Source organism: Primulina eburnea, chromosome 5, assembly GCF_022965805.1.
Source record: "Primulina eburnea isolate SZY01 chromosome 5, ASM2296580v1, whole genome shotgun sequence".
Lineage (NCBI taxonomy): Eukaryota > Viridiplantae > Streptophyta > Magnoliopsida > Lamiales > Gesneriaceae > Primulina > Primulina eburnea.
The window spans coordinates 27,080,814-27,101,844 of record NC_133105.1 but is presented as its reverse complement, the minus strand read 5'-3'; the positions used below and the strand labels follow the sequence as shown (position 1 = coordinate 27,101,844).

The window sequence follows — 21,031 nt, the reverse complement described above, 5'->3', positions numbered from 1 at the left end:
TATATAAGCTTTTTCCAACGTTAAGATCTGAACGGCTCTTTTGACTTTTCAGTGGTTCAGCTTTATTGCTGAAAATGGACCCTGCAGAATACATTAAAGCAATCAGTCTCAGTTCATACTAAAAATGGTAAACCGTCTTAAATGTTCTCGTACAACATTTAATGGCATTTAATGAAGCAATAAATGCTAGTATCACGTTAATAGATCAACGGTAATATTTAAAGACTTTGAGATACGCAAAATTCTGTTAGTGTATATTTCGAGTTTTGTATCCCTTCTAGTTCTGGTTTTAGCTAAGAAGTCAATTGTTTAAACAGTACTTGATAAGTGCTGCTACTAGTTTTAGCTCGATACAAAAGCTTCTGGCTTTCTGCTATTTTACATCTACTGGTTTTGTACTAAGCCAGCATCTACTGGTTTTTACTAGCATCTCCACAACAAATTTGAGTCTAACAATTTCCCCCTTTGTGGTGATGCCAAAGCCTAGATGTTCCTTAAATGTTAGTAGAATTTTAGAAAACCAATATATAAGCAGATAAAGACAATTAGTATCCAGAAAATCACGTAAAGCACAAATTAGTTAAATAAGACAAGCAAATAAAACTAATTTGTTCCAATTTCTCTGAAAGTAGCTTCATCTGAATTTTGATCCCTTTCAGAAGAATGCGGTCTGCTGCTACTCGCTCCAGTTCTATCTCCAGTTCTATCTTCTTCCCCCTTTTTGGCATCATCGGCAATGACCCTAGCAATTAAGTAATCCATGCGCCCAGATAAGTTGTGAATGCCATTAGTCAACATCTCCAGATATGGAGCCTAATTAGAAACTCGATCATTTAGAGCGGTTGGAGATTGAGATTGAGAATCGATCTTGGCATCCATTAGGTCCATGGTGGTGGAGATGGAGCGAAAAAGGCCATCATGCTCGGTGAGATATGTAAGTATGTAAAATTGAGCAAGCGTGAGCTTACTGGAACTTCTGGATATAGCTTGTCGAGAAACAATGATTTCAGCATACATTTTATGCAGAGATTCCGCCGTTTTATGTATTTCCTTGGACATACGGTCTCGGAAGAACTGCGCACCACTGATTTCTGCGGAATTTTCACGAGATAGCTGCTTGACTATATCAGAAAGATTCTGTAGCTCCTTTTGTACATTATCAATCTGAAACTCTAAATCAAATGGTTCCAAAACTGGTGAAGGAGTTGATATGTGTCGTTTTTACGTGTTTTACTGCATTAGTCTGTGTGTGTTTTGCATTGTGCATCGTTTATTTCAATCACATTCTTTTCATTTTAGAGTAAATATTTGCATTTTATCCTATCTCACTCGGGCATCGTTCTTCGCAGATTTCGTCGCGTCTCGTATTTCTAGTTTATTTTCCTTTATTTAAATATTGTTTTGCTTATTTTAATTATGAATTCTAGTAGCTAACTTCATATTTGTTGGGATTAAAGGGGATCCTACCCCGAATGTTGAATCGAATTAATTTATATTTTGATTGTGCGTTATTCTTTATTTTACTACTGTTTTATCGTGTCATTAAAGAATAGCTAACTTTAACGACGTTTTTATATCAAGAGTGAGTTCGAGAGAATAACGAGTGATAGGATCGAGTAGTAGAATTCGCGGATCTACAATTTACATAGATATATGAAATTGGATACGTGCCGATAGTCATAGTCCTTAGGGTCGAAAACTAGGGGATTTCATCAATCGAAATGCGATTCATTCTTGATAAATAATTAAAGATATTTAATTACTTCATTGAGTGGAATTAGTTTGGCATAGCTCGAGAGAGTGAGTTCAATAGATTAGGAAATCCTGTCGGAAGCGTAGATCACGATCGAACGAATTAATTGATTAACGAGGGGTAGGTGAACCGAGATTCCCAACAAATCCATTTCTCATTGAGTTTAATTCAATCATTTTAGATATAAATTCTCATTCATCACTTGTTGAGTCATTTTAATTGCATATTTAATTGAGTATAGTAGGAATAATCACACAAATCAATTTTCGTTGCTAAATGTTAAATAACTGAAAATAATAATTGTTAAACACAGTCTTCAGCGGAACGATACTCGTACTCACGTACACTATATTATAACTTGACATCGTGCACTTGCGATCAATTTTTGAGCATACAAAATAATAATTTATTGGGGATTTCACTGTGCAAGTTTTGCTCGATCAAGTTTTTGGCGCCGTTGCCGGGGACTGTTAATCTACAATTTTATTTTTAGTTATTTCCTTTAGCTTTATTTCATTTCTCTTGAGATAACACTTCACATTTTCTTACAGATATCCCTTCGAGTGCATGCCAAAGTCACTTGACGTGGAGCTTGAATTCGATCCTGAAATTGAAAGAACCTTCCGCAGGAGGAGACAACAGCAGAGGCTTAAAGAACTTATGGAGAGACACGAGCCAGAACGTGAGGAGGAACAGCGTGAGGAGAGACATATCGAGATGCCACGCCGCATACCAATGCTGGAGTATGCCCAACCTTCTTTGGAGGGTGCACACCCTAGCATTGTGAGACCTACCGTGCGGGCAAATCACTTCGAAATCAAACCAGCCATCATCCAGATGATTCAGAACACCGTCCAATTTGGAGGAACTGCTGTGGACGATCCAAACACACACATCACGGATTTTCTTGAGATTTGCGATACTTTTAAATTTAATGGAGTTTCTGATGATGCTGTTAGACTGTTTTTTTCCTTTCTCTTTGCGCGATAAAGCTAAAGCTTGGTTGAATTGTTTACCTGTAGGTTCGATCGCTACATGGGAGGACATGGCGAAGGCGTTTCTCATCAAATACTTTCCTCCATCGAAGACCATGAAGCTGCGGGCAGACATCACAACATTTGCTCAGTTCGATCAAGAGTCACTATATGAGGCATGGGTGCGTTTCAAAGATCTATTACGAAGATGCCCACATCACGAGTTGCCACTTGGGTTAGTCGTTCAAACCTTCTATTATGGCTTAGTTACTCCTAATCGTACTATGATAGATGCTGCTGCTTGTGGAAATCTATTGAGAAAAACTGCTGAGGAAGGATATGAGCTACTGGAGGAGATGGCTGCTAGCAGTTATCACCCTAAATCTGACAGGAACAACCAGCGGAGAAGTGCCGGAGTTCACCAGGTAACTGATTTTTCTGTTATTACTGCACAACTTGACGCTCTAAACAGGAAAATAGATGGCTTGAATGTGGGTGGCACGGCTATGCGTCTTCAAGAGATATTCTGTGAAAAGTGTGGAGGAGAGCACTATGTGAAAGACTGTCAAGATGGAAATCCCTTCTATGTGCAAAATGAGGCACCGGTGAATCAAGTGGGAGTCCAAAACCGCCCAAGGAATGACCCTTATTCGAACACATACAATCCTGGGTGGAGGCAACATCCTAACTTCTCATGGGGCGGTCAAAACAGTCAAACTAGACCGCAAGGAGGACAACAATATGGCAAACAACCGATGTATAGATCCGATCCTCCTAGAGAAGAAAAGTCCAACTTGGAACAAATGATGTCTAAGTTTATTTCATCCACTGAAACTCGACTCCAAAACCAAGATGCATCAATAAAGGGACTCGAGAATCAAATTGGACAGTTGGCCAAGATGATACCAAGTAGAGAGCAAGGCACCTTGCCAAGTAACACAGAGACGAATCCAAAAGAGCAAGTGAAGGCTATTGAGTTGAAAAGTGGGAAAGTTTTGGAGTCAAGGGAAAAAGAGAAAACTCAAACAGTGGATGAGCAACCCGCGACATCTAAAGGTAAGTCTTCTAACTCCACACTAGCACCCACTGCACAACCAAAAATCGTTATACCTCCTCCTTTCCCTGCAGCACTTAAAAAAGCAAAACTAGATGCACAATTCGGTAAGTTTACAGGCATACAAGAATCTGAAGGAGCGCTTGGTGACGGCTCCTGTCTTGGTAGCACCGGATTGGGATCTACCTTTCGAGATCATGTGCGACGCCAGTGACACTGCAGTGGGGGCCGTACTTGGACAGCGGCGAAACAATGTATTTCACACAATTTACTATGCAAGTAAGACCTTAGATGAGGCTCAATTGAATTATGAAACAACTGAAAAGGAATTACTTGCAGTAGTATTCGCACTTGACAAATTTCATTCATACCTTGTTTTGTCTAAAGTAATTGTATTCACTGATCATTCTGCCCTTAAATACTTACTTGCTAAAAAAGATGCAAAGCCACGCTTACTTCGGTGGATCTTACTGTTACAAGAGTTTGATTTGGAAATAAAAGATAAGAAAGGTGTTGAGAATGTGGTGGCGGATCATTTATCTAGACTAGAGCTTGTTAGTAATGACTGTGTAGATCAAGCTATTAATGATTGGTTTCCTGACGAGCAACTGTTTGAGATGAAACATTGTCCATGGTATGCAAATTTCGCTAACTTTCTTGTCACAGGCACACCTCCACCAAACCTATCGTTTCACCAACGAAAGAAATTCTTTCCTGACGTGAAATACTATTTTTGGGAGGAACCGTTTTTGTTTAAAATTTGTGCAGATTCCATGATAAGACGGTGTGTTGCGGAGGAAGAGTTTGATCAAATTCTCAACCATTGCCATGACCGTGAGGTATGTGGTCATTTCGGACCAACAAGGACGGCATCCAAGGTACTTGAATGTGGCTTTTATTGGCCAACTCTCTTTAAAGATGCTCGTTCTTATGTGCTACATTGTGATAAATGCCAGCGGACAGGTAACATCTCTAACCGTCACGAAATGCCTTTAAATAATATCATTGAGTGTGAGGTTTTTGATGTGTGGGGGATAGACTTTATGGGACCGTTTCCTAGTTCTTTCACGAAAAAATACATCTTGGTTGCGGTGGATTATGTGTCTAAGTGGGTAGAGGCGGAAGCGTATGCCACTAATGATGCTCAAGTGGTCCTAAAATTTTTAAAGAAAAATATTTTTAACCGATTTGGAACACCACGAGCAATCATTAGTGATGGTGGCACGCATTTTTGCAACAAACTATTTGAAAAACTTTTGAGCAAATATGGTGTCACACATAAGATATCTACCCCCTATCACCCCCAGACGAGTGGTCAAGTGGAAGTGTCGAACCGAGAGATAAAGCGAATTTTGGAGAAAGTGGTAGGTGTCAATAGGAAAGATTGGTCGGTGAGGTTAGACGATGCTCTGTGGGCATATAGGACTGCTTTTAAAACACCTATAGGCACTACACCGTATAGGCTTTTGTTTGGTAAAGCATGTCATCTACCTGTAGAGTTAGAGCATCGGGCATATTGGGCAACAAAAGCACTAAACTTTAACTTTATTGATGCAGGTGAACGACGTTTGCTTCAACTAGATCAGTTGGAGGAATTCCGGAATCTGGCCTATGATCTAGCACTGTCATACAAAGAAAAGACAAAGAAGGCTCATGATAGGCGGATCATCGAAAGAGAATTCAAAAAAGGTGAAAACGTCCTGCTCTACAACTCCCGGTTGCGACTATTTCCCGGAAAACTGAAGTCACGATGGTCCGGTCCATTCGTGATTTCGAAAGTATACCCATCGGGAGCGGTAGAGTTGAAAGATGGGAAGGATGAGACATTTACGGTCAATGCCCAGCGCCTTAAGCACTACATGGGTGGCACAATTGAGCCACAACGTGGAATCACCCGGTTCCAAGACATGCCGAACTGAGACGACCGACAGTCAAGCTCTCGACTATAAATTGAGAACTACTTTTCTTCCCCTTCTCTTGCATTTGATTTAATTTTTCTTTCGTGTCGATTTGCTTGTTTTCTCTTGCTTTTGTTTTGTTTTATTTTTTTAAAAAAAAAAAATATTTTGGTGTGCACAACCGTGAAGCTTCCGCCCGGGCGGGAATTTATATCCGCCCGGGCGCGCCCTTTTCAAAAAAATTTCGAGGACCATCCGCCCGGGCACGCCTTTTTCAAAAAAATTCGAGGAACATCCGCCCGGGTGGAAACTTATGTCCGCCCGGGCGGATCGCGCAGATTTAAAATCTGCTACACTTTTTTTCTCCTCTCCCCACTCGAAACCCTCGCCCCCCTTTCCGAATTTTACGCCCCCACTCTCTCAATCTCACTCAATTCATCTCTTCTCACCAAATTTCAGGTACAATCGTGCACCCTCACCTTCACCGAGTGTCAAGACGCGATTTTTCCGGTCAAGAACTCAACTCTCCGACGAACCCAAGCGATTTCCGGCCACCGCCGCCTCTTTTCCGGCCGCCTATTCCGTTCCCGACCGCCACCAAGTTCTGGAAAACATCCCCCTACTACGGGCTACTTGTGCTCTTCCACAATGGCACCTAAAAAGGCTCGGGTAAGTCACGGTGCTTCTTCTTCGTCATCTCATAATGCTCAATTATTTGTGAATCCTGCGGCTAGGGAACGATATGAGCATGCAAAAATAAATAGAGCTCCGCTTCGTGAACGAGGTTTCCAATTTGAGCAATATATAGATATCAACAATCAAATTGAGAAAAGAAGTTGGGGTAAATTTTGCCGTCAACCGCAAGCCGCGGTGGTGCCAGTGGTGAGGGAATACTATGCCAATGCTGCTGAGAGGAGTGACAGTAAAGCTTTTGTGAGAGGGAGGTTGGTTGATTTTAGTTCAGCGGAGCTTAATAGGGTGCTTGAGACACCGGCGGTAGACGACTCAGTTTATGTGGCATGGGCGGCCGAACCGGATTTGGACTTGATGATGCAGTGAATATGTTATCCGGGGTCTCCGTGGAAGACACCGGGCTCACACACCTATTTTGCCAAAAAATATCTGCTGATCCCGGCTTCGTTGTGGTATGCATTCCTGGCCACACGTTTGATGCCAGTCGGGCACACGAGCGAAGTCCAGAGGGAGCGAGGGCTACTGCTTTATGCTTTGATCACTCAATTGCCACTCAATATGGGCAGGATAATCCATTCGCAGATCCAGCTGAGCATTCATAATCCGAATGTGGCATTGTTCTTCCCCCACATTATAACAGAGCTATGTGCGAGTGCTGGAGTCATTTTTCAGGATGCCGATGAGTGGCTACCACCGACCAAGGCCGATGCCAGCTGGTTACAGAAATTAGCAGTGCGGCGGAAGGCTTTACCGCAGTTTGGCCCCATCTGGGACGGCTACACTTTTGATCCCGTGCCACAGCAGCCCCCACCACCGGCCCCGCGACCTTGCCGTCGCCTACTGCAGGACCGGATGGACGAATTCGCTGCCTTTGCAGACCATCAGCTACAGTGGCAGGCCGTGAGTCAGACGTACCAGACGGCTACTGATGCCATGCTTCGCCTCTCGCTGAGTCACAGTGGTGTCGACCCAGCCCTTCTCCCACCACCCATGCCCGCGTTCCCGCCACCATTCCAGTTCCAATTTGCCGATGTCCCAGAGCCGGAGGCTGGTGTCATTCCCCTCGAGGCACACGAGGAGGATGATCTTTGAGAGGGGAGTTACTTCTGTCCCCTCCTTTTCTTTCGCGCATTCCATTTCGATCATTTTGTATATTTCTATTTTTGTTGCATGTTTCAGTCTTATTGCATCGGTTTTGTTATGCACTATCTGTCGCTGTTCTATCGTCTGTTGCATTGGGGACAATGCTTGACTTTAGTATTGGGGGGTGGATGGGTGTTGTGTCGTTTTTGTCGTTTTGTGCTGTGTTTGTATTGTTCGTTGGCATGTAGTTTTAGTTGTTTTGCATATTTTTGTGTGTCAGCCGAGAGTATTCGATATAGTACTTGTTAGTCAAGGATGATTAAGAAGTAATGAGACATGCCCTGTTGATCGTCTACTCGCATTTCTTTAGCACTTACTGTGGTAGAGACATGAAGTTTTATTTCGAGTATTGAACTTTCTTTACACGAATGTTAGAACTAAACGCATGCATGATAAGAGGGTGAAAATTTTGGACTAAAGTAGGGAACAAAGATTTTTGAAGGTGTGAATTGAGTTTGACTATATTCTCTAGATTAGAGGTATCTATCAACAATCAAAAAAAAAAAAAAGAGCAAGTTGGAGATGTAAGGTGAGGGGGAGCCGAATAAAGGAATGAAATCCTAGTCCTGGCTAAAGTTGGAGATGTAAGGTGTTGTGTAGCCGAATAAAGGAATGAAATCCTATTCCTGGCTAAAAATGAAAAAAAAATAAATAAATAAACTCATGAATGTGAAGCTGAAATGAAAAGTTCTAATATAGTCCTTTCATTGCTGTATTCCAATTCAGAAAAATAGAAAGATAGTTGCCGATGGATACCGATTGCAGAGGAATATAGGAGAGTAAGATTTACACTAACAGGCTGATTTAATTCTCTTACGATAGTTGGAAATGGATCTCTCTGTCATGTGCGCTGCTAGGACTAACAAAACACACACACACGTTCATGCTTTATTTGAAACCATGTCTAGACCTAAGGAAGTGCGAAGATTTTATGTTTGTGTTGATCGACGAGGGAATATGTTGAGTTTCGCTGAAGCTAGTTGATGATTCTGAGTTCACTGTCGGGTTACTATGTGTCACGTTCAAGTTCTGTCTTCTCACCTGTTTTGTTCGAGGGCGAGCAAAAGGTTAGTATTGGGGGGTTGATAGAGGTGGATTTTACTTGTTTTTCATATCGTGTTTTGTTGCATTGTGTAGCATTTATCACTGAGATTTCGTGCATTTTGTGTTGTTTTAGCATTATATATATCTTTGTGTCGCTCATGTGTTTAGTGGCGAAAATGCAGGAGAATTGCGAAGAAACTGAAAAAAGAGCAAGAAAGTCGAGAGACCTCCGCCCGGGCGCACATTTGCATCCGCTCGGGCGCGTTCAAGCTTGGAGAAAGAATTTTAATCGAGAGACATCCGCCCGGGCGGAAACTTATATCCGCCCGGGCGCACAAAAATCTGGAAAAAGATGCTTGTTGCGAAACACATCCGCCCGGGCGGAAACTCTTGTCCGCCCGGGCGCGATTGTATTTTTGGAAAATATCATGCTCGATTCCATTCCTTAATTTCTGAAGGAGAATGATATGGTAAGGTCTATGGACGACTTCAGAGGGATGGAGACTTGATTTTGCAGCCGCCACAAGTTTTTAAAGAGGACTTTGCGCTTGGATTAAAGATTTGAAGTTTTCCGAGCATCGTTCTTCGCAGATTTCGTCTCGCCTAGTATTTCTAATTTAGTTTTCATCGTTTAAATTTTGTTTGGTTTATTTTGATCATGAATTCTAGTAGCTAAACTTGAATATTTGTTGGGATTAAAGGGGATCCTACCCCGAACGTTAATTTGAATTAATTTATATTTCGATTGTGCGTTATTCTTGATTTTACTACTGTTTTTTCGTGTCATTAAAGCGTATCTAACTTTAACGACGTTTTCATATCACGAGTGAGTTCGAGAGAATAACGAGTGATAGGATAGAGTAGTATAATCCACGGATCTACAATTTACATAGATATATGAAATTGGATACGTGCCGATAGTCATAGTCCTTAGGGTCGAAAACTAGGGGATTTCATAGATCGAAATGCGATTTGCTCTTGATAAATAATTAAAGACATTTAACTACTTCATTGAGTAGAATTAGTTTGGCATAGCTCGAGAGAGTAGGTTCAATAGATTAGGAAATCTTGTCGGAAGCGTAGATCACGATCGAACGAATTGATTAATAAACGAGGGGTAGGTGAACCGAGATTCCCAACAAATCCATTTCTTATTGAATTTTAACTCAACATTTTAGATTAAATTCTCATTCATTACTTATTGAATCATTTTAATTGCATATTTATTTGAGTATAGTAGGAATAATCACACAACTCAATTTTCGTTGCTAAATGTTAAATAACTGAAAATAATAATTGTTAAACACAGTCTTCAGTGGAACGATACTCGTACTCTTGTACACTATATTACTACTTGACATCGTGCACTTGCGATTAATTTTTGAGCATACAAAATCATATTTTTATTGGGGATTTTACTGTGCAAGTTTTGCTCGATCAAGTTTTTGGCGCCGTTGCCGGGGACTGTTAATCTACAATTTTATTTTTATTTTTTGGTTATTTTCTTTAGCATTATTTTATTTCTCTTGAGATAACACTTCATATTTTATTACAGATATCCCTTCTAGTGCATGCCAAAGTCACTTGACGTGGAACTTGAGTTCGATCCTGAAATTGAAAGAACTTTCCGAAGGCGAAGACAACAACAAAGACTTAAAGAACTGATGGAAAGACACGAGCAAGAACGTGGAGAGGAACAGCGTGACAATAGACAAGTTGAGATACCGCGTCGCATACCAATGCTGGAGTATGCCAAGCCTTCTTTGGAGGGTGCACGCCCTAGCATTGTGAGGCCTATCGTGCGGGCGAATCACTTCGAAATCAAGCCATCCATAATCCAGATGATTCAGAACACGGTCCAATTTGGAGGAACTGCAATGGAAGACCCAAACACGCACATCGCGGATTTTCTTGAAATTTGCGATACTTTTAAATTCAATGGAGTTTCTGATGATGATGTTAGGTTGCGTTTATTTCTTTTCTCCTTACGTGATAAAGCTAAAGCATGGTTAAATTGTTTGCATGTAGGTTCGATCGCTACGTGGGACGACATGGCGAAAGCCTTTCTCATCAAATACTTCCCTCCCTCCAAGACCATGAAGCTGCGGGCAGACATTACAACATTTGCTCAATTCGATCAGGAATCTCTATATGAGTCATGGGAACGCTTCAAGGATCTACTACGAAGATGCCCACATCACGAGTTACCACTTGGGTTAGTCGTTCAAACATTTTATTATGGTTTACTTACTCCTAACCGTACTATGATAGATGCGGCTGCATGTGGAAACCTGTTGAGAAAGACCGCGGAGGAAGGATATGAATTGTTAGAGGAGATGGCTGCTAGCAGCTATCATCCTCAATCTGAAAGAAACAACCAGCGGAAGAGTGCAGGAGTTCACCAGGTAACTGATTTTTCTGCTATTACTGCACAACTTGATGCTTTAAACAGGAAAATAGACGGCTTGAATGTGGGTGGCACGGCGATGCGTCTTCAAGAGATATTCTGTGAAAAGTGTGGAGGGGAACACTATGCGAAGGACTGTCAAGATGACAATCCATTCTATGTGCAAAATGAGGCACCAGTGAACCAAGTGGGAGTCCAAAACTGCCCAAGGCATGACCCTTATTCGAACACATACAATCCTGGGTGGAGGCAACATCCCAACTTCTCATGGGGCGGTCAAAACAGTCAAAATAGACCGCAAAGAGGAAAACAATATGGGAAACAACCGATGTACAGATCCGATCCTCCTAGAGAAGAAAAGTCCAACTTGGAGCAAATGATGTCTAAGTTTATTTCATCCACTGAAACTAGACTTCAAAACCAAGACGCATCGATAAAAGGGCTCGAGAATCAAATTGGACAGTTGGCCAAGATGATAGCAAGTAGAGAGCCGGGCACCTTGCCAAGTAATACCGAGACTAATCCAAAAGAGCAAGTGAAGGCCATTGATTTGAAGAGTGGGAAAATTTTGGAGTCGAAGGGAAAGGAAAAAATTCAAATACTGGATGAACCGACTGAGACATCAAAAGGTAAGTCTTCTAACTCTACACTAGCACCCACTACAAAACATAAAATTGTTATTCCTCCACCTTTCCCTGCAGCATTGAAAAAAGCAAAACTAGATGCACAATTCGGTAAGTTTCTCGAGGTGTTTAAAAAGTTGCATATCAATATTCCCTTCGCCGATGCTTTAATGCAAATGCCTAGTTATGCTAAATTTTTGAAGGATATTTTAGCAAATAAGAGGAAGTTGGAGGATCACATGACAGTTAACTTGACTGAAAATTGCTCGGCTTTGGTGCAAAACAAAATCCCACCGAAACTCAAAGACCCAGGGAGTTTTTTTATTCCTTGCATGATTGGTGATGTTGTTTTTCACAAAGCTTTGTGTGATCTTGGTGCAAGTATTAATCTTATGCCTTTATCTGTGTTTAGGAAACTTGGGTTGGGAGAGCCTAAGCCGATGAGGATGTCCTTGCAACTGGCTGACAGATCTGTCAAGTACCCCCGCGGAGTGGTTGAGGATGTGCTAGTGAAGGTGGACAAATTCATTTTTCCTGCCGATTTCGTTGTGCTTGACATGGAGGAGGATACCGAGATGCCTCTCATTTTGGGGAGACCATTCCTTGCGACTGGCAAGGCACTTATTGATGTGCAAGAGGGAAAGTTGAGATTGAGAGTGGGCGAAGAAGAGATTACATTTGATGTTTTTAATGCACTTAAGCACACACTGCATTCTGATAGTTGTTTTAGAATTGATGCTTTTGACTCTCTTGTATCCAACTATGTGCAGGATGCTCTTAGGGACCCTTTGGAGGCCACTATCAATACTGAATTGGGAGAAGAGGAGTTAGACGAAGAAAGAGCTGAAATTGTGCACACTTTAATGCCAACCAACCATGGAGAAGGCCAATGAGGATGCGACTGGAGGATCTAGGAGAACGAAGAGATTTGACCCCTCAAAGGTCAAGCATCGAGGATCCACCAACGCTTGAGCTAAAGCCGTTGCCTCCACACCTCAAGTACGTATACTTAGGTGAGAATAACACTTTACCTGTCATTATTTCTGCTGCTTTGACAGATGTGATGGAGGACGAGCTGTTGGAAGTTTTGAAAGCGCACAAGGGTGCATTTGCGTGGAAGGTGGCAGATATCAAAGGAATAAATCCATCCGTCTGCATGCACAAGATCTTGATGGAAGAGAAGTACTCACCTCTTGTGCAACCTCAAAGACGATTAAATCCAAAGATGCAAGAGGTAGTAAAGGCTGAAACAATTAAGCTTCTCGACGCAGGTATTATCTATCCTATATCTGATAGTGCATGGGTAAGTCCTGTTCAGTGTGTGCCAAAGAAAGGTGGGATTACTGTTATCACAAATGAAAATAATGAATTAATACCCACTAGGACTGTTACGGGATGGCGTGTGTGCATTGATTATAGGAAATTGAATGATGCTACCCGTAAAGACCACTTTCCCCTTCTTTTTATTGATCAAATGCTTGAGAGGTTAGCGGGTCATGAGTTCTATTGTTTTTTAGATGGGTATTCTGGGTATAACCAAATCATGATTGCGCCCGAGGACCAAGAGAAAACCACTTTCACTTGTCCTTATGGCACTTTTGCTTTTAGACGGATGCCATTTGGTTTGTGTAATGCCCCTGCCACTTTTCAGCGATGCATGACTGCTATATTCCATGATATGATTGAAACTTTTCTTGAGATATTTATGGATGACTTCTCGATTATTGGCTCGTCTTTTAATAATTGTTTGCAGAACTTGCAGGTAGTGTTGAGGAGATGTGAGGAGACAAACTTGGTGCTTAATTGTGAAAAATGCCACTTTATGGTACAAGAGGGAATTGTCCTAGGGCACAAGGTTTCGGGGCACGAAATAGAGGTGGATAAGACTGAAAGTTGAAGTTATCAAGAACTTACCACCTCCGGCGTCCATAAAGGGAGTTAGAAGTTTTCTAGGCCACGCCGGTTTTTACCGACGTTTCATCAAAGATTTTTCTAAAATTGCAAAACCTTTATCTTCTTTACTCATGAAAGATGTGCCTTTTGATTTCAATTCTGATTGTTTGCAGGCATACGAGAAGTTGAAAGAGCGCTTAGTGACGGCTCCTGTCTTGGTGGCACCGGATTGGGATCTACCCTTCGAGATCATGTGCGATGCTAGCGATACTGCGGTAGGTGCTGTCCTCGGACAAAGACAAAACAAGGTATTTCACACCATATACTATGCAAGTAGGACTCTAGATGAAGCACAATTGAATTATGTCACCACCGAAAAAGAGTTACTTGCAGTAGTGTTTGCACTTGACAAGTTTCATGCTTATCTTGTTTTGTCGAAAGTAATTGTGTTTACTGATTACTCTGCCCTTAAATATTTACTTGCAAAGAAAGATGCAAAGCCACGCTTACTTCGGTGGATTTTATTATTGCAAGAATTTGATGTGGAAATAAAAGAGAAGAAGGGTGTTGAGAATGTGGTTGCAGATCATTTGTCTAGATTAGAATTTATCAGTAATGATTGTGTGACTGATGCAATTAATGATTGGTTTCCGGATGAGCAGTTGTTTGAGGTAAAAAATTGTCCATGGTATGCAAATCTTGCGAATTTTCTTGTTACAGGCTCACCTCCTCCAAATCTAACATTTCACCAAAGAAAGAAATTCTTTTCGGACGTGAAATATTATTTTTGGGAGGAACCTTTCTTGTTCAAGATTTGTGCAGATTCTATGATTCGGAGATGTGTGGCGGAGGAAGAGATGGGATCAATTCTTAATCACTGCCATGACCGTGAGGTAGGTGGTCACTTTGGACCAACGAGGACGGCATCTAAGGTACTCGAATGTGGCTTTTATTGGCCAACCCTCTTTAAAGATGCTCGTTCTTATGTGCTAGCATGTGATAAATGCCAACGGACAGGTAACATCTCTAACCGTCACGAAATGCCTTTAAATAATATCATTGAGTGTGAGGTTTTTGATGTGTGGGGAATAGATTTCATGGGACCGTTTCCCAGTTCTTTCACGAAAAAACACATTTTGGTGGCGGTGGATTATGTGTCTAAGTGGGTAGAGCAGGAAGCATACGCCGCTAATGATGCTCAAGTGGTTCTAAAATTTTTGAAGAAAAACATTTTTAACCGCTTTGGAACACCACGAGCAATCATTAGTGATGGTGGCACTCATTTTTGCAACAAACTATTTGAAAAACTTTTAAGCAAATATGGTGTCACACATAAGATCTCTACCCCTTATCACCCCCAGACGAGTGGTCAAGTGGAAGTGTCGAACCGAGAGATAAAGAGAATTCTGGAGAAAGTGGTAGGCGTCAGTAGGAAAGACTGGTCGGTGAAGTTAGATGATGCTCTATGGGCATATAGGACTGCTTTCAAAACACCAATAGGCACGACACCGTACAGATTATTGTTTGGTAAAGCATGTCACTTACCTGTAGAGTTAGAGCATCGCGCATATTGGGCAACCAAAGCACTAAACTTTAACTTTACTGATGCAGGTGAACGACGGTTGCTTCAACTAGATCAATTAGAGGAGTTCCGAAATCTGGCTTATGATCTTGCATTGTCATACAAAGAGAAAATAAAGAAGGCTCATGATAAGAGGATAATCGAGAGAGAATTCAAAGAAGGCGAAAGTGTCCTACTCTACAACTCCCGGTTGCGACTATTTCCCGGGAAATTGAAGTCACGATGGTCCGGTCCATTCGTGATCTCGAAAGTTTATCCATCGGGAGCTGTAGAATTGAAAGATGGGAAGGATGGGGCATTTACGGTCAATGCCCAGCGACTGAAGCACTACATGGGTGGCACAATTGAGCCGCAACTTGGAATCACCCGGTTCCAAGACACGTCGAACTGAGACAGACCGACAGTCTAGCTCTCGACGATAAATTGAGAACTTACTTCTTTTCCCTTCTCTTGCATTTAATTTAATTTTCTTTTTCTTTCGTGACAGCATATTTTATTTTCCAGTTGTGTTAATTTCTTTTTAAAAAAAAAAGAGGTGAAATGTGAATTTTTCCCGAGAGCTCGGCGCTCGGGAGGCAATTTATTACCGCTCGAGCGCGAAGCAGATGCACGATTTCCAGAGAGCTTTGCGCTCGCGCAGGTAATTTTTTACCGCTCGAGCGCGAACATTTGCCTCTAACTTTTTTTCCCGAGGACCCGGCGCTCGAGCGGTACTTTTCTACCGCTCGAGCGCGACGTCTTTTTAAAACGCGAATCCCCTTCCCCTCTCCCTCATTCTGCACGAATTTTCCCAATTTTTCTCCCCAAATCCCTAACCCTCTCCCACTCTCTTCTCAATTTTTGCAGGACATCTCTCCACCCATCAAGGCTCAAGCATCGTAGGCACACTCCATTTTAGGAATCAAGAGACGTCATCACTCCGGTCTTCTTCTCCGGCACCATCTTCATCTTCAACTCTTCCAACACAATGGCCCCCAAAAAGCAAAGAGGTAATCCTAGCTCCTCCTCTTCCTCCTCATTTGATAGAGCACGTTTTGTTAGTATGGAGGCTCGTGCTCGATATGACCATGCGAAAATTCAACGAAACCCCATTACCGAGAGGGGATTTCGTCGTACGTTTGAGGATCGATATATGCCACCTCTTGTGGACTTGGAACGAAGGGGATGGGATAAATTTGGCGAGCAACCTAAGGCGGCTGTGGTGTCGGTGGTTAGGGAATTCTACGCCAACGCCGTTGAACGAACTGATGATAGGGCCTTTGTCAGGGGAAAACTTGTGCCGTTCGATTCGGCCACGATTAACGCCCTTTTGGAAACGGCCGAGGTAGATGACTCTATTTTCCAGGCATTGATGGTTAATCCTGACTACAACCTGATCATCGAGACTCTGTGCCACCCGGGCACGATGTGGAAGCCATTGGGTGGCTCGCCGAGCTGTTTTGATGAGAAGTACTTGAGAGCTGATATTGCCTTGTGGTATCTGTTTGTGGCCCAACGGATGATGCCAGTCTCGCACAAAAGCGAGGTGCAAAAGGAGCGTGCGGTGTTACTTTTTGCGTTGCACCGAGGTTACGCCATCGATGTGGGCAAACTTATCAACTCGCAAATCACACTGAGCACCCACAACAGCCACATAGGTCTCTTCTTCCCGAGCATCATTTCCGAATTGTGTGCACGGGCCGGGGAGCATTTCAGGGACGACGAGGAGTGGCTTCAACCGATGAAGCCAATTTGTCGGGAGGATGAATAGCGCAAAAGGGCAAAACGACGAGCGGACTTTCTCCCTCGGGCGGAGGATGCCGGTGGATCCAGCACTGCCGTTCCACAACGCCTCCCACCACAACCCCGCAGGCGAACGCAGAATGACAAAATGGATGAAAATCTCGCCTTCCAAGCACATCAGAGTCAGTTTAACTCGTATGTCACGGACCACCTATCTCACATTGACTCTATGATGCGATCTTTGCTTGTGCACGGGGGTGTTGACCCGTCGACCATTCCACCAACTCCGCTACCTCCTCCCCCATTCCAGTTCCAGTATGATTACTCTCAGCAGGGGGCAGCCGCAGGAGCGCCACCGCCGGAGTATGATGAGGATGACGCTTGATCAGGCGAGTTTACTGTTTCCCCTACTTCGCACTTTTATTTCTTTGCCGCTTTTCTGTTTTTCTTTCTTATCGTTGTTTCAGTCTACCATGTTTATTCGCTTTCATATTTTTAGTCTGCATTTGTGTTTGCATTTTTAGTGTCTGTTTCGTTTTGTGCAATGAGGGCATTGCACAACTCTAGTATGAGGGGGGTAGACTGTTATGTTTGTTGAGTTAATTTGTTTTAGTCCGCTATAGCATTTCTTTTGTTTGGTGTCGTTTATGGTGAGAAGACATAGTTTATGAGCCAATGATGATGTTGAATTGATAATATACAAAAATATTGATTGGGTCACTTCATGAATGATACTCTTGATTGTTGAAGCATGAAGTTTGGTACAAAGTTTGAACTTTTTGAGCACATATGTGTGGGGACTAGAATTTTGTAGGAATAATGGTGAAATTTGAAAGTTTTGTGTGGTTAACTTGAAAGGCACCATTTATGAGTTGATTTAGCATGTAAACCCGTGAAAATAAGTCGCTAATTGGGACCTTGAATGAGAAAATTTGATTTGCCTTGAACTTTACATTTACCTCCTTTCCAATGCACTGAATTAAAATGTCATACTCATAACCAGCTGTAATCCAAAGTATATATTCTTAGCCTAGGGAGTACATATTGAAAATTGTGCATTTTTAAAAAAAAAGAGAAAAACAGAAGAAAGAAGGAGATGTAAGGTGAGGGGGAGCCGAAATAAAAGGAATGAAATTCTATTCCTAGGCTAAAAGTTGGAGATGTAAGGAGACGAGGAAAGTCAGACGAAAAGTCTTGACGATTGCACAATGAAAATGATCGGTGTACTCCCAACTTTTAGCCACTTGAGCTTATGTTCCTTCTTTTCGACACCCTTATCTGCACTTAAAAGTTCAATAAAGTTCAATTTATGGCTAGTGATAAATGGACACGGGGATGCATGCTAGTGAGACTTGTATTGAAGTGTTAATTGAGTGACTCACATGATTTGATAATGGATCTATTTGAAGTACGAATGACTAGACCCATCATGACACACACACATGTTCAAATTAGTGTCGAGATTTATGTGTAGATGAGAATGAGTATTCGTTTGTGATTTGACTTAGCATGATTTGTATGTGAGAAAGTTCACTGAGGCATGAGCATAAAAGTTTTTAACTCACCATTGACATTTACTTGTGTTAGTTATTTCTTGTTTGAGTAATTTTGTGGTTGTTGAGTTTGTTTAGTATCTCGTGCTTTAACTTATTTTACTCGAGGGCGAGAAAAAGGTTAGTATGAGGGGGTTGATATGTGTCGTTTTTACGTGTTTTATTGCATTAGTCTGTGTGTGTTTTGCGTTGTGCATCGTTTATTTCAATCACATTCTGTTCATTTTAGAGTAAATATTTTCATTTTATCCTATCTCACTCGGGCATGATGAATTTGTAGGAAAAGTGCCGGAAAACCAAAAGTTGGAGCCAAGTGCCAAGTCAAGAAACTGAAGGGCAGCAAGGTCGGCGCTCGAGCGGTAGTTTTCTACCGCCCGAGCGCGAAAGATGAATAGCTGAAGGAGATTTACAGAAGATTCGGCGCTCGAGCAGTAGTTTTCTACCGCCCGAGCGCGAATGTCACTTATCCCAAGAGCCTCGACAGAAAGTTCGGCGCTCGAGCGGTAGTTTTCTACCGCCCGAGCGCGAATGCTGCATGTGCCAAGGAGAATTACAGAGGGTGTGGCGCTCGAGCGGTACTTTTCTACCGCCCGAGCGCCACCTATTTTTGGCAAGATTTTTTCAGCCGATTCTTTTCCTTATTTTCCAAACAAGGCTGATATGGAAGGCTGGTGGGTCGATTTTGGGAGGATTCAGACATAATTTTGCAGCCGTCATCAAGTTTGGAAGAGCTTTTGCACTTGGATTGAAGATTCGACGGTTTCCGGGCATCGTTCTTCGCAGATTTCGTCACGTCTCGTATTTCTAGTTTATTTTCCTTTATTTAAATATTGTTTTGCTTATTTTAATTATGAATTCTAGTAGCTAACATCATATTTGTTGGGATTAAAGGGAATCCTACCCCGAAAGTTGAATCGAATTAATTTATATTTTGATTGTGCGTTATTCTTGATTTTACTACTGTTTTATCGTGTCATTAAAGAATAGCTAACTTTAACGACGTTTTTATATCACGAGTGAGTTCGAGAGAATAACGAGTGATAGAAATCAATCGTGATAGGATCGAGTAGTAGAATTCACGGATCTACAATTTACATAGATATATGAAATTGGATACGTGCCGATAGTCATAGTCCTTAGGGTCGAAAACTAGGGGATTTCATCAATCGAAATGCGATTCATTCTTGATAAATAATTAAAGATATTTAATTACTTCATTGAGTGGAATTAGTTTGGCATAGCTCGAGAGAGTGTGTTCAATAGATTAGGAAATCCTGTCGGAAGCGTAGATCACGATCGAACGAATTAATTGATTAACGAGGGGTAGGTGAACCGAGATTCCCAACAAATCCATTTCTCATTGAGTTTAATTCAATCATTTTAGATATAAATTCTCATTCATCACTTGTTGAGTCATTTTAATTGCATATTTAATTGAGTATAGTAGGAATAATCACACAAATCAATTTTCGTTGCTAAATGTTAAATAACTGAAAATAATAATTGTTAAACACAGTCTTCAGCGGAACGATACTCGTACTCACGTACACTATATTATAACTTGACATCGTGCACTTGCGATCAATTTTTGAGCATACAAAATAATATTTTATTGGGGATTTCACTGTGCAAGTTTTGCTCGATCAGGAGTTCTTGCAAGCAATCGTTGTTTAATATCTTCCATTCTGGCGATGCGCTCAGGAGACTGTAGAGAAGGAATAATAAGAGCAGTAGAGTGTGCAACTTCTGCTTGAGTCATAAGAGCTGGTTCTGGTTCAGCAAAAGAACCTTCTGAAGCAGTGGATTGATATGTTGGCCTTTCTTCTGGTTGCTGCAAATCAACAGCAGGTTCAAGTACGGCTTGTGGCTCAATAGCAGAAGGTGAAGTATGCAAAAAAGTTGTCATTTCAGCTTGATGAGCTTCTGAAAAATGCTCAAGCTCTGGAAGAGATGAGGAAGCAGTAGCCGTAACAGTAGCAGTGGCAGTAGCAGTTGCAGATTTTGGAATGGATTGGACTGAAGGATTATCAGCATAGGTAGAAATAACGGGCAGAGTGTCATCCTGTGCTACTTGAGTCTGCACAATCGATTCGATCACTTCATCAACCGATGCCAGATCATGAACAGAGATGAGTGATGAAGATTGGGTAGGAGCTTCTTGAGGTGCTGGAGTACTGGAGACCTTGACTTTAGAAGAAGCTTTGGCCGATTCCTCAAATGACTGAGTCTTCAAAATGGTGGGGACAGTGGTGACACTGAATTTTGAAGGCTGAGAAAAAGCCTTTTCCTTAGTAACAATTTGCTCAGATAGAATTGTCAGCTGCTCCGACAAAATTTGAATGACATTCTGATCATGAAAAGCAGTAGGACCAGTATAGTCAAAATTTGACTTCAACGTTTTCAGAATAGTGTCCATCTTCTGCTATTTGATTTTATCCAGAATGTAGTTTCGGCGATTGATGGCTTCTATCACATTTTGTGTATTGGCAGCAGCAAAAACCTTTTTCTCATTTTCCACAGTTTGAGTATAAACACCAGTAGTTTTCAAAAAAGTGATTGGATGGTAGACTCTTACCTTGAGCCAATCGTCAAAGAATTTCATGTCTTCTCTGGTTGAATTATCAATTTCTTCCAGATGAAGATCAATTGCTGATTGAATGGTTGATGTTGCCACCGGTGACTGAGACAACTC

The 21,031-nt window shown here is 41.8% G+C and overlaps 2 non-coding genes across 2 annotated transcripts; both read right to left on the bottom strand.

The window, feature by feature from the left end:
* Positions 1-2,847: 2,847 nt before the first annotated feature.
* Positions 2,848-2,953, bottom strand: LOC140833205 (small nucleolar RNA R71). Its single transcript, XR_012118338.1, has one exon. It is a non-coding gene; the product is annotated as a small nucleolar RNA R71 (small nucleolar RNA).
* Positions 2,954-10,659: 7,706 nt separating this feature from the next.
* On the bottom strand, positions 10,660-10,765 carry LOC140833207 (small nucleolar RNA R71). The gene has a single exon (XR_012118339.1). It is a non-coding gene; the product is annotated as a small nucleolar RNA R71 (small nucleolar RNA).
* Positions 10,766-21,031: the final 10,266 nt, after the last annotated feature.